Consider the following 13,191-nt stretch of genomic DNA (forward strand, 5'->3'; position numbering starts at 1 on the left):
GGCCTCCTTTGGCCCAGGCTTAGCTTGATTTGCTGTGCGCTGGTGAGGGCAGGCTGGCTTCTCTTTGCTTACCTCTTACAGCCCAGACTTATTTTTAGTCTCAGGACCCATACCTGTGTAAGTAATAGCACCTTTGTTAGGGGAGAACGATACATATGACATAGATAAGTGATACATACGCTCTTAAAAGATGTTTCTGAACAATACGCTGAATTCACAGCAATGGGTTTTCCACAGCAGCAGGTGACCCCTCAGAGAGACGGGGAAGGGGCCGTACCGCACAGTCAGTCACATCCTCCAGAGCTGGGATGGCAGAGAGTGAATTAACGAAACGCGCCGTCACAACGCACAGGGGTGGCTCCGGAGCACCACTGCTTTGCCAGGGGCTGGCCACGCCACCTCCCTGCCCGCCCCGCCTCGAGGGGCTCACTGGCCACCGCGCCAGACAAGCCTCCACCAAATAAACAATGCAAACCAAAACTTTCCACTCGAGCAAGCCGGAAAATTAATTTAAGGAGCAGCCTAAAGCTCCCGAGACACCCCCAGCCCCAAGGGGGGATTTGTGAGCCAGGACAGAAGGGATGGAGCCGGGCGCGCGGCCGGGGCTGAGGGTGGCACCAAGACGGCGCCCCAGCCCGTGGGAACACGCTGGGGTGGATGAGACCTGCTGGTGCTCCTGGGGTGGCCGCAGGCGGGGGGTTTGGCCTCGCGTGGCTGGGGTAGGGACCCCGCCAGCCCACCGGAGCAAGCTCACGGCAAAAGCGTGGCTTGGGGGCACCTCTCGGCCCCCACGGTTCAGCAGGCGATGGCGGTCGAACAAGCTCTTCCGTGCCACCCCCCCTGCAGACGCCCAGGCCCAGGTCCTGCCACGGCGGCCGGCCTCTTGTCTTCAGCTGCCCCCCGGGCTGGCCGGGGACGGGACGGGACGGGACGGGACGGACACACGCGGCCGCCCTCCTGCCCTGCGCCTGTCTCGCAGCGCTGCGGCGGCACTGGCAGCGGACGCAAGGCAGCCGCTGGCCGCGTGGCTTTGAACGGGGCTGAGCGAGGTCTCGGCGGGCGGCTGTTTCGGGGGCCCTGGTCTGCCTAAGGTCTGCCGCAGGCACCTACCCGGGGGGTTTGTATCGCCCGGGCCACGACGCCTTTCCCCTGGGGCAGCGCTGCTGCTGCCTTACTGGCAGGGCCGAGCAAAAGCGAGCAGCTTAGGCGAGGCTTTTGCCAAGGTCAGACGTCAGCGGCAGAAGCCAGCAGCTCTGCCCTCCCGTCCTCCGGCCCAGCACCACAGACCACCCCCCCCGCCACCTCGCGTGCTGGAAGGACGTTGTTTGGCATTTCATCGTGAACCCCTGCTAACAAACTCATTATGAGGAAGTTACTGCAAAATTTTTCAAACTGAACCTGCCCCCTCCTGCGAACGCAGGAGATCACAGGGAACGTTTTGGTAACGCAGGACAGAAACTGTGCTGCATTTCTTTTGATAAAGTATGATGGAAAAAAAGACTTAAAAATCGCAGGCCTTTCATGTCCTCTATCGTCATTCAGCCCACAGGATCCCTATCGGCTACAGTAATCAGTTTGGGCTGTCAGGTACCAAAGCTGCATTAAGTATGTGGTGGTATTTTTAAATTAAACAGATCTTATTTTACATATAGAAGGACATTAAGGCAAGCTGCACTCCTGCTTTTCATAAAAATTATGCAGCTGATTGCTCCTGCATTAACTGGGAAACACACATCAAAGGAGAACTAGGAGACTGACACGGGCCCCCAGTGACTTCAACCAAAATGAGTTTCAGGCAGTTTCAAAAAATTTGTCTCATCCAACCCAAATGTAGCCACGGCATTTCCAAAAGAGGGTCATCGGAAGCGAGTTCTCACTCTGCTTAGAGCTCATGTCCCCTCTCCTGCCTTGGGCCTCAAGATTGATTTAATCTGGAATTTGCTTTCAGTGGGGAAACACTTAGCCCAAGCGTTGTGCCAGTAACTTTTGGAGTTTCACAGGGGGAAATAATCTCTGTAAATAATGATTTGAACTTCCAGCATCAATAAAGTATTATTGTGAAAATGGCTGAATGAGACTCCACAGGCTATTGCTATGGGGAGGACAAGAATGAGAGGAGGTAGTCTGGGAGGAAACAAAGGGGGAGGACAAGCGCAGTACGCATCCAAACTGGGAGATGTGCTCACGTGCACTTCAGCTGGACATGCACCGTTTCTAGTGACTCCAACGCTATGGGAAAAGTTTGCTTCTGCGTCCCACTGTCCCACACAGTGCCTGGGCCGGGGGCAGCAGCTCCTCCAGCAAGGCAGTATAAGGAGGAGGACTGAGGAGGCAAGGACAGTGTCACTTTGAACACAAACCAGAAATGAATCTCAGGAAGAAGAGATGCCAGAACACACAACTGCAGTGTCCAGTTGTATTACCCTTGTCTTTCTCCTCCATCCCTTGCTGTAACCTGTCATAGATACTTACCTTCTGTTTGAAACTACATAAGCAGCTTCTGGAGGTGAGAACCTGTAATGTAACTGCAGGACAGCACAGAGCTGTGCCTCCATCTTTGTGAGGTATATACCATGATAGCACAGGAGGAGCAAATGCATCTCTTTGGCAGCTGAAATTTGCATCTGCACTATGTTCAGTGAGGGTTGGTATCATTTATTTGTTGGTGCCCTACAGCAGGTCTGCCTATCTGCTTGAATGCTCCCACTTCATGAAAAAAGCCCCTCCAGCTTTTAAGACAAGCTCTGCAGCTTGCAGGAGGGAGAAACGTCAAAACAGCACAGAATGATATTTAAAGCAAAGCATTACCCGCCAGAGCAGGCAGATCTGGAGGGGATGTTTCTGAACCTAAGCTAGCACAAACTTTGTTTGTCATAATGTTTTGCTGCATGTGCATTGGTGCACTCGCTGGGAACTTACCTGGCTCCGTGGCCATCCGTATCTGTCAGTTAAATCAAAGGTTCCCCATGGTGACATATCAGGCCAGATGCTGAGAAAGACAGTGCCATTACCGCGATTTTGTGTGGCGATGCATGCTGGGGAGGAGGCGCGTTACCCAGGGAGGATCCCCCCTTGAGCCGTTGGGGTTCCTCACGCATTCCTGGCCTCTGCTACGCACACAAGATAGCGAATCATCTGTTCCCATCTGCTTTCTAGTAATTGGGACCAACATTTTGCAGAATTTCAGAGAAACCTAAACGCTTTTTCTGGCTTAATCTGAGTGCTGTCTCTGTGATGGGAACATTCTGGGCGACTCTTTCAGCGCGTAGCGGGTTTGTGTGGCAAGGTTTTGGTAGTGGGGGGGCTGCAGGGGTGGCTTCTGTGAGAAGCTGCTAGAAGCTTCCCCCATGTCCGACAGAGCCAACACCAGCCAGCTCCAAGACGGACCCGCCGCCGGCCAAAGCCGAGCCCATCAGCGACAACGGTAGCGCTCCTAGGATAACAGATCTAAGGGGAAAAAAGCCCTAGGCATTCTGCAGCTGGAGAGAGGAGTGAGAGTATGTGAGAGAAACAACCCTGCAGACCCCCAGGCCAGTGAAGGAGGGGGAGGAGGTGCTGCCGGTGCTGGAGCAGAGATTCCCCTGCAGCCCGTGGTGATGAAGACTGTGGTGAGGCAGGCTGTCCCCCTGCAGCCCAGGGAGGTCCACGGTGGAGCAGATCTCCACCTGCAGCCCAGGGAGGACCCCACACCGGAGCAGGTGGATGCCCGAAGGAGGCTGGGACCCTGTGGGAAGCCTGTGCTGGAGCAGTCCGTTCCTGAAGGACTGCAGCCCATGGAAGGGACCCACGCTGGAGCAGTTTGTGAAGAACTGCAGCCTGTGGGAAGGACCCACATTGGAGAAGTTCATGGAGAACTGTCTCCCGTGGGAGGAACCCCACGCTGGAGCAGGGCACGAGTGAGGAGTCCTCCGCCTGAGGAGGAAGGAGCGGCAGAGACAACGTGCGATGAACTGAACATAACCCCCATTCCCCGTCCCACTGCGCCACTGGTGGGAGGAGGTAAAGAAAAATTGGGAGTGAAGTTGAGCCTGGGAAGAAGGGAGGGGTAAGGGGAAGGTGTTTTTAAGATTTGGTTTTATTTCTCATTACCCTACTCTGATTTGATTGGTAATAAATTAAACTAATTTCCCCAAGCCGAGTCTGTTTTGCCTGTGATGGTATTTGGCAAGTGATCTCTCTCTGTCCTTATCTCAACCCATGAGCCTTTTGTTATATTTTCTCTCCTCTGTCCAGCTGAGGAGGTGAGTGATAGAGTGGCTTTGGGGGGCACCTGGCGTACAGCCAGGGTCAACCCACCACACAGCAACAGCACTGCTCAGATCAGTAACTGGCAGTAAACATGGCACTGAGAGCCCTGACTTCGGGAATCTCATTTAACTAAAGGAGGGATTTCTTTTATAGAATCCCTTAATCCTAGATACATCTCAAAGTAGCTGACTTGGCCACAATATCTGATGATGAGGAATGGATCAAGGTCAGGTGCAAAACAGAGGTTAGCTACATCCGATAGAGAGAAGCGTGTAGATTCAGGTACTGTTACACATAGCCTCCTCTTAGAGATTTCAAACCTCTCTCAGTCTTAGGGAATAACATCAGTTTACACTCTGCACGCTGCAGGGAACGTGCTAAAGTTACCTAAGGGAACAGTTACAAGTACAAACCCAGCAATCCCCCAGGTAAACCTGCAATTCCCACACAGCATGTTTTGGCCACACAATTCTTTTCAGTGAGACACTGAAGTCTCTGTAGTCTGTATTAAAGTGTGGGGATAGCAAATCTACAGCTGCCATTAGCACTGTGCTGCACTGCAGAATTACGTCTTCTGTGCATCATTACTCAGGGTTGAATATTCAGCTATAGAGAAGACAGCTGGGTGGGCTATTGTGAGACAGGAAATACTATAGATAGCAGCACAGCACCGGATTCACTTTTAGCACAAAGCTCATCTTCACATGCCATTTTCTCCAAAACCTTAAAAAAGTCAAGTCACAGTAAGAACTCAGACTTACCGTCAATCTGGTGAGATTTAAATACAAACAGCGATTGCCATAACAGAAGCGTAGGGCTAATGCGCGCACAAGTTCTTACTGTCTTCAGACAATCACAGATCAGCTCCATATGCTGGTTTTCTAGTCAACAGCTGTGTCCCAGCTATTGATTACATTTTAATTAATCAAGCTGAAAAATGGTGTTGCTGCTTGCAAGTGCAGCTTCTCATACGCAACTCAAGTTTGGTTCACCATGCTTATTCTGCTTTTCAAGAAGAGCTACCAACAAAACCATGACTTTAAGGCTGCAGCAGCATTCCTTAACAGGCAAGGAGAGCCAACTGCAGGAGACAAGACTTCTCAAGGTCTTGAAGTCCAGCCACTCCAGTGTTCTCTGACACTCCTCTTCTTGGTTTTAACCTAATGGTACACTAATTCATTAACAAATTGGCAAGAACTTTCCATCCATACCTGAGCTACAGTACAAGCTACAACACTGATTTCCTTATATTGGTATGGCATTAGCTATCTACTCTATACATTGTTCAGAAATGCAGCCTTAGCTTGACAATAATTACATTTGGCAATTATTAACTCTCCATATGCGCTGCCTTCTGTCCTAGTTTCAGCTGGGATAGAGTTGACTGTCTTCCTAGTAGCTGGTACGGTGCTATGTTTTGAGTTCAGTATGTGAAGAATGTTGGTAACACTGATGTTTTCAGTTGTTGCTAAGTAGTGTTTAGACTAATGTCAAGGATTTTTCAGCTTCTCATGCCCAGCCAGCGAGAAAGCTGGAGGGGCACAAGAAGTTGGCACAGGACACAGCCAGGGCACCTGACCCAAACTGGCCAACAGGGTATTCCATACCGTGGGACGTCCCATCTAGTATAGGAACTGGGGAGTGGGGGCGGGGAATCGCTGCTCGGGGACTAGCAGGGTGCCGGTCGGCAGGTGGTGAGCAATTGCACTGCGCATCATATGTACATTCCAATCCTTTTATTATTGCTGTTGTCATTTTATTAGTGTTATCATTATCATTATTAGTTTCTTCTTTTCTGTTCTATTAAACCGTTCTTATCTCAACCCACGAGTTTTACTTCTTTTCCCGATTTTCTCCCCCATCCCACTGGGTGGGGGGGAGCAAGTGAGCGGCTGTGTGGTGCTTAGTTGCTGGCTGGGGTTAAACCACAACACCTTCCCAGGTAGGTGAGTATCACTAATGCATGGTGTCCCTCTGCTTTGTGCACTTTTATGATTGTTCTTACTGTAACAGTAAAACAATTATTCTCAGAAAAAGGCCTTTGAACTGTGGAGTACTTTGAGCCTTGTTTTCACAGGTGGGAAACAAAGACAATGGTATTAAGTGAAGTCCAAAGGTCACACACATTGCCTGTACCAGAGCAGCAAAACTAGACACAGAGAATCCAAGCATCAGGTTAGTTGTTTAAAATGCACAGTTGTTGAACTTGGTATCCTTGTATATGTGATGTAAGGTAGAATAAAAATAGCAATGGAAGAGCTCCCTTCTATTTTCCTTCTCTTTCTTGGGTTTACAAAAATGTCCGCATCAACACGCATCTTTGAACGCAACTGCGTTTAAAGAGCCTGCCCTAGCTCCTTGTGAGGTTGAAGAAAAACTCTCAGTAGCCATCGTGAAGGCAAGTGAAGTTGTAGACACTGATGTTAAAGCACCGGAGTCCATCCATCTCCCCAGACACTGCCAAGAAGCAAAGCTACCGGTTCACTTGTGCCCTTTACCCAAAACCATGGGATTTTATGAGCAATAAAGTTTCGCACGGCTGACGGTCTCAGCCTTATCACACCAATGAAAATAGCAAGTAGGTTTTTGACTTTGGCTCTAGGATCCTGACTAGCTTTGAAATAAAACTCTGAGGGACCATAGTCCCAAGAGTCTTCCTAGCTTGTTTTGTCTCAGCTCAACATTTTCTCTTTCCTGCCTGCTCTCATAAGCCCCAGTTGCAGGGATCACCCTTTACCTGAAGGCTCTCAGAACTGGTAATTGCAAACATCTCTCATCTGCATAACACCCTTTGACTACAAACCTACTAAATTAATGAGGATTAAAAACTGTGAGTACGGCCACCCCAGTATCGGAGGCACAAGCATTTACATAGTACAAAACAAATACAATCACAACTGGTGCTGTGGTAGAACCTGGGTTTGCAAACTAAGCAGAGCAGTCAAGGAAACTGAAGGTGAATTTGACGCATCCTCTTAGGCTGAGGGAAGTATCTCTGCATCCAAGTTGAGGTGTGTTGAGAGAGAGCACAGCATGAAAAAAAATCGATGGTCTCGGATCTCTGAGCATGGCCTTGGGACAAAGGCATTTGATGTCTAAATCCCAGTTTCTGCTTCTGTAAAAAGACTAACATGTAGGTTCAGGGGGTAATGTCTGAAGTTGCACAGTGTCTAAATGTACACAAACCTATACCTACAAATACCTATGCTAGTTTACATTGTGCCAGTCTCTGGAGCAGAAAAACTTCATTGGTAACATTATCAATCCAGGTTATTTTAGCATTAGTAAAAGACTAAGAAAAAAGACCTCCTCTTCCAAAACTACAGGTAAAAAACCCACAGCAATAGGCTTTGGTGAGCTCCAAACAGCAGTAACACCCATGGTATCCCAGCAGGGTTTCAGATTGGATGGTCCAATTCCTCTTCTCAGCATTAAACTCATTTAAGTGATGCAATTCTGCCACAGTACTGACAAATAGCCCCAAATGAAAACCCAGATAATGAGATTCTGTAGATTAAGTTAATCTCACTCCAGGTTTCCCATTATGAAGACTAGGTAAAAACCTATTTGAATCCCCCTTATTTCAGAAGGCAGATGAGGTGAGACACAGCTCTGAGTTACCTCTGCTACCACATACAGTGAGACTGGGGGTAGCGCATAACACTCAAACATTAAAGTGTCAGTCTTGTTAAGTATGTCTCTGTTTTAATTTACACTTGTCTTTACACCAAAACTTATTATATATGGAAAAACCCAGGTATGTGCAATTGACTGAAGAACAGATATTTTTGAAGAAGCATGAGAGGGTTACGCCTTCCCTTCTCATGAAGTGCAGCCAGAGACAGCACCTTGCTCCATTACACACTTTGAAAATATAAGCCAAGTGAGAGTACTAAACTCACTCCTTTTCCAAAGAAAGGCTTAAAGAGAAGAGCATACGTAGTGAGGCCAGCTGGGCGACTCAAATCCCAACCAACAATTAGTCTTAATTTTCCTTACAATTCAGGAGTATGTAAAGATCTCACCTATTTGGAAAAAAAAAAACCAAACAACTTCAGCAGTGAATGATCAGTTTTCACCTTGAGCTAGATTACAAGTAATGTGGTCATTTCAGGAGAGACTCATTCATTCTAGTGAACAGAAGTATACTCCCTTCCTCAGTCTCCTTCTGGCCCCACAAATCTTTCCCTTATTCCTGTACAGTGGCATGAATTTCAACAGGCAGGACTGGAAAACATTTTCATTTCAGTTTATAGGCTTTGGGAAAGTAAGTTAATTGCTAAAAATACACAGCAATCGTAAGAATAGCTATAACATTTGAGAACTGATAGGCAAAGTTAAAAATCTGGGAGTGGCATCCCAAGTTTACAAAAAGGAAGTCACATCTGCTTAGTAAAGTTTGCAGCTATTTCTGTATGGCTTTGCTTAAGCTAAATGAAGGCTGAATTCACATGTTTATCCTGGCTTTGCTCTTCAGCAAAGTTTCCTATTTCCACAGTAGAAGCCCTGCTCAGCCTGTCATTAACATTTGTCCTGAAGTTTCAGCAAACAGCCCTTGAACTCCAAAGTGTTGTCTCTAACAAATCATCAAGTTCTTTCTGCATCAGTGTTTATTGAAATACATTCTCAAGAAAATGCTGTTAATACTTTTTCTAATGTTAATGATCCTGTGAGTTTCTTTGAGAAATATTTTGACTGAAATTGCTGCACTAAAAATCAAATTAGGTTTAAAATTGAGGTGCAGGTATTTAATTTTTAACTACAATTTTACAAATATCTCAATATAATTTTGATGCTGTCAACCTTTGCTAAAAAGTTCTTTGGTTTTGTTTGTGTGGTTGTTTTTTTTGTCTGTGACTCCACCCATTTTTCTTATTTTCTTTTTTACTTCCAGTGCAGAATTACTGTGCTGCCACAAGCTTTCACTTAACCACCAACCAAAGCAGCGATTTAAGCTGTGGAGTTTAATTCCACCTTGTACACTCCAAGTGCAAATAATTATTTGAACATGTGGCTAATTCTAAATAGAGCTAGTCAAGTGAATAAAGCTACTTGCATTAAAATATCTGTGCGATTAAGCTTTTAGGCTATGTTTACACCATGCTGAGTAGTGCTGTGTAGAGATACCCAAGCTGGATCTGGAGGTAGATGGTGGAAGACAAGCCTATTAGGTTAGACCTACAGGCTTTGCTATCATAACTACCTTATTTCTAGGATTCACTGGTGTGCTGATGGTGCTGTGCTGTGCCATATACAAAACAACCTGTTCAGAACTAGCCCTGGACTTTCTCAAGACGGTACTGCACAGCATTATCACATCATTAGTAGTATCAGTAAAGCAGGGATCCTTCTGCAGGAAAATGCTCCATCATTTTAAAAAAAAAAAAAACAAACCACCAGCATCCTTTCATACACAGCAGATATTTTTAAAGCACTTGTTTAAAACCAATTATTGGTCATACTATTTCCAGCTCAAATTAAACGTGTATAATCAATTTTAGGCCAGTATTTAAAAACTAAAGCTCATAAAATGAACATCATATTATGTAGAACTCCTCCTGAACAGCTACCAAGGACTGCAGTTTTTTAACCGAGGATTAAATTTAGCCATCATGAAAGAGAGTAATGATAATAAACATCATTATGACTCTACAACAATTTACACCTTTTGCAAAATCTTTTATATTAATTTTAAAATGTGAAGTGGACATCTGCATATCTTAGCTAGAATACGACTTGTATTTCCGCTGAGATGCTGAAACACAATTTAAAAACTATTCAAAGACATAATTCCCTGAGATCACAGAAACACACTGCATCCTCAGTAGAAATACTAAAGAACCTTTTTGTTGTTATTTTTATCTATGAAGTAAATTATGTGAAATGTGAACTAATTTCATTGTTTTGACACAAACATCTTGCCAAAATGCTGGTTTTGAATATAACTTGTTTTCCATGTCATTAACTGTGGCACTAACCTTGAGTGCAGTACATGAGCATTGCTGCATGGGGTTCTTTTGGTTCTTAGCTATCAACAGCTATATATGACTTAAATTTATCAGTTCCTGAAAAGTTACATTTAGAAGGTTTGGTCTTATTAAAAGATGCATTATTATAAAGCAACAAAGCAAATTCTGCTATGATGATCTCATCTGCAGCCTACGTGAATTAAATAAACATTGATTTGCGTATCTAAATGCCCATACATCTATCCAATGTTAACTGCAGAGAAAGAACAGAAAAAATACAGCCTGTCTGTAGAGGATTTATACCCAGCCCATTTTTCTACTTTGAACTTCAATTTTAAGAGTCACCTTGCAATTATTCTTAATATTGATCTTGGCCATGCTGAAGCTAAAGGCAAAGAATCTTAGCGATTGTTGTGGAGTCAAGTTTGCACTCAGTTTTTGCTAGTTAAATCAATTACAAGTTAAAGTCCACTTGGGACTTATTAATAAGTCCTATAAATTCTAGTCTGCATTCTCAGTGAAACTTAACTTTCAGAAGAAACAAAACTGCAAAGAGCTAAAAGCTCATTCTCCATTACAGCTATATGAAGGGTTGGAAGAAGTTTCCCAAGTTGTTTAATGGCAAGGAAGGGCTTAACCATCCATTGGCATACATAAGGTTACACTGGGCATTTCACTGAATTACAGATAGAAGAGCCCATAAATTTCCTTGCATATCAGTGACCAAATGAAAATACCTATGAAAGTCTGATCACTTAGGAGGAAAAGACAATCTGGTCATCCCATACAGTATGGGCCTAATTCCCACATCAGTAACCAGAGTTATTTCTTGACATACAATGGACTGAATTAGGACTACTGGAACAAGTTAGTTCTGTCCAATGAAAAGCTTCCCACCATAAAAATGTAAATTACTGGACTCTAAGTTACACCTTCCAAATTTCTTTTTCCAAAAATACCTGAACAACTTTGACACTGTATTTGAGTGGGACAGTCATCAAGACTGCAAATGTCTCAAATCCAAATTTTGAAAGCCTTATTCCCTACTACCGTGTCTTAATGCCTTAGCTTGATTAAAGCAAGGTACCAAAACCAGGCTGAAAGCAGCAAGATGAGGAGTTAGAAATGGTAACTGGTAGTCCTTCTAAAAAGGATCATGTTCGCTAACACAAACAAGCTGTTCCAACAGTGCAAGTTCCACTCAGCACTGTGCCCAGCTCCTTCCAGACTGATAAGGTGAAGTTTAACATTCTGTTTAGATAATCCATTGAAACCTAAAATCAACAATTTTGAAATGGGTTTGATTATTCAGTGACTGCCTGAAAAGGCAGCAGCTGCATACTGGCCTAAGCAGGAAAATAATCTACTTGAAAATATTTTCTCCTCAGACTGCTATCAGTAATCCTCTTCACCGTTTTTAAAGTTACTAACCCTTATGCTTATCGCCAAATCTGAAACACCATTAAAACGATCATGATAAGAAAGCTTACCAGAATCAGTAACTTGGTTTAAATACAGCAAAAATAGAGATAGAAAAGAACAAACAATCCAGCCCCCTTTGCTTTATTACAAAGGAACTGACGGAGCACCATGCCACACCCCCACTCATAAAAGCATTGTGCTTGCAGCATGGTATATAGATTTGCATTTTAGATTATTTATATAAGTAGTTGTCCTGACTATCACCCTCTCTCTCTCTCTTTTTTGTTTTTTTAAATGTGTATTTTTCCTGCAACTGTATCTGGAGTTTCACTCCATTTGATCTTTCTGTTTATCTGCAAACTCCCACAACATTGGAGCATTTCCCATGGCTTTCTACCAAAGCAACTGTAAGAACTCTGGAATAATGACCTCTGATTTCTGAGATACACAACGCATGTTTTAATACTGGAAACTACAAGTTCCTTACAGAACTTGGATACAAAATGCCCCCAAGAGTTAAAACATACCACAGGAAACTAAATACATGTTTTGCTTTTTTTTGAAAAGACAATCTAGGAGCAGGCTGTAAATTACTGTAATAAACCACAACCAAGACAGCTCTGAAAAACTGTATGATATAAAAAGTTTTAAAGCTCGGGGTTCATAAAGGGGGACCATCACAAAAACCTAAGTAGTCATGAGTAGTACAGAGGCAGAAGATAAGAAACAACTGTTTGCGGTCTCTTCCAGTACCAGAAGCAGCGATCCACAAATGAAGTAGTAATCTGCAAATGAAGCTAGCAGGAACGAAACAAAGAAAAGTGGCTTTTCCTGCAGTAGGGAGGAGGCCCGTGGCGCTCCCTATCAGAATCTGCAGATATAAGTAGCTTCCATGGGCTCAATGGAGGGATGGTCAAACAGACACACTTGGAGTCGACATCCCTTAGGGTTTACCAAATGGACAAACCAAATCAAGCTCAGGAAATCCCCCAAGCTGAAAGGAGCTGATGCAGCTGCTGTGCTTATCCTGCTCTTAACTTTTTCTTTAGGAGTCAGCTCATGTCCATGGCTGCCCACAGCAGAATGGGCAGTCTTAAACACCGTGGCTAGTCTTAACGTTCCGTGCAGAATGAAGTGCAACCAGTCCGGAGCTCTTCAAAACAAGTGTGTAAGAGCTGATTGCATCTTGCTGAAATAACACTAAGTTCACCTGCCCGGTTTTTTGTTTTGTGTTGGTTTTTCAAAAGAGATTTACCATCTCTTCAGTGATAAAAAAACCATTATCTGATACTGCAACTATATTTGCAGAAAAAAATAAAGTATTCTTAAAGACCTGGCAAATCAAATGTGTATAAAGTATAAGGGATTAAGAAACTAATTTACTTATCTTAATTTGACACGACAAAGTCTAAGGATGGAACCACTCCTGCCGAAGAATTTTTATCAACTCATCTTAAATTATTTCATCTAAATACAAAAGCCCCGGTAATAGTCTTCTCTATGATATAGCCCTATCTGTAAGATTTATGAAAGAAGTAATCTTTGAAGTCAG

This window comes from Aquila chrysaetos, chromosome 17 (assembly GCF_900496995.4).
Source record: "Aquila chrysaetos chrysaetos chromosome 17, bAquChr1.4, whole genome shotgun sequence".
NCBI classification, from domain to species: Eukaryota; Metazoa; Chordata; class Aves; order Accipitriformes; family Accipitridae; genus Aquila; species Aquila chrysaetos.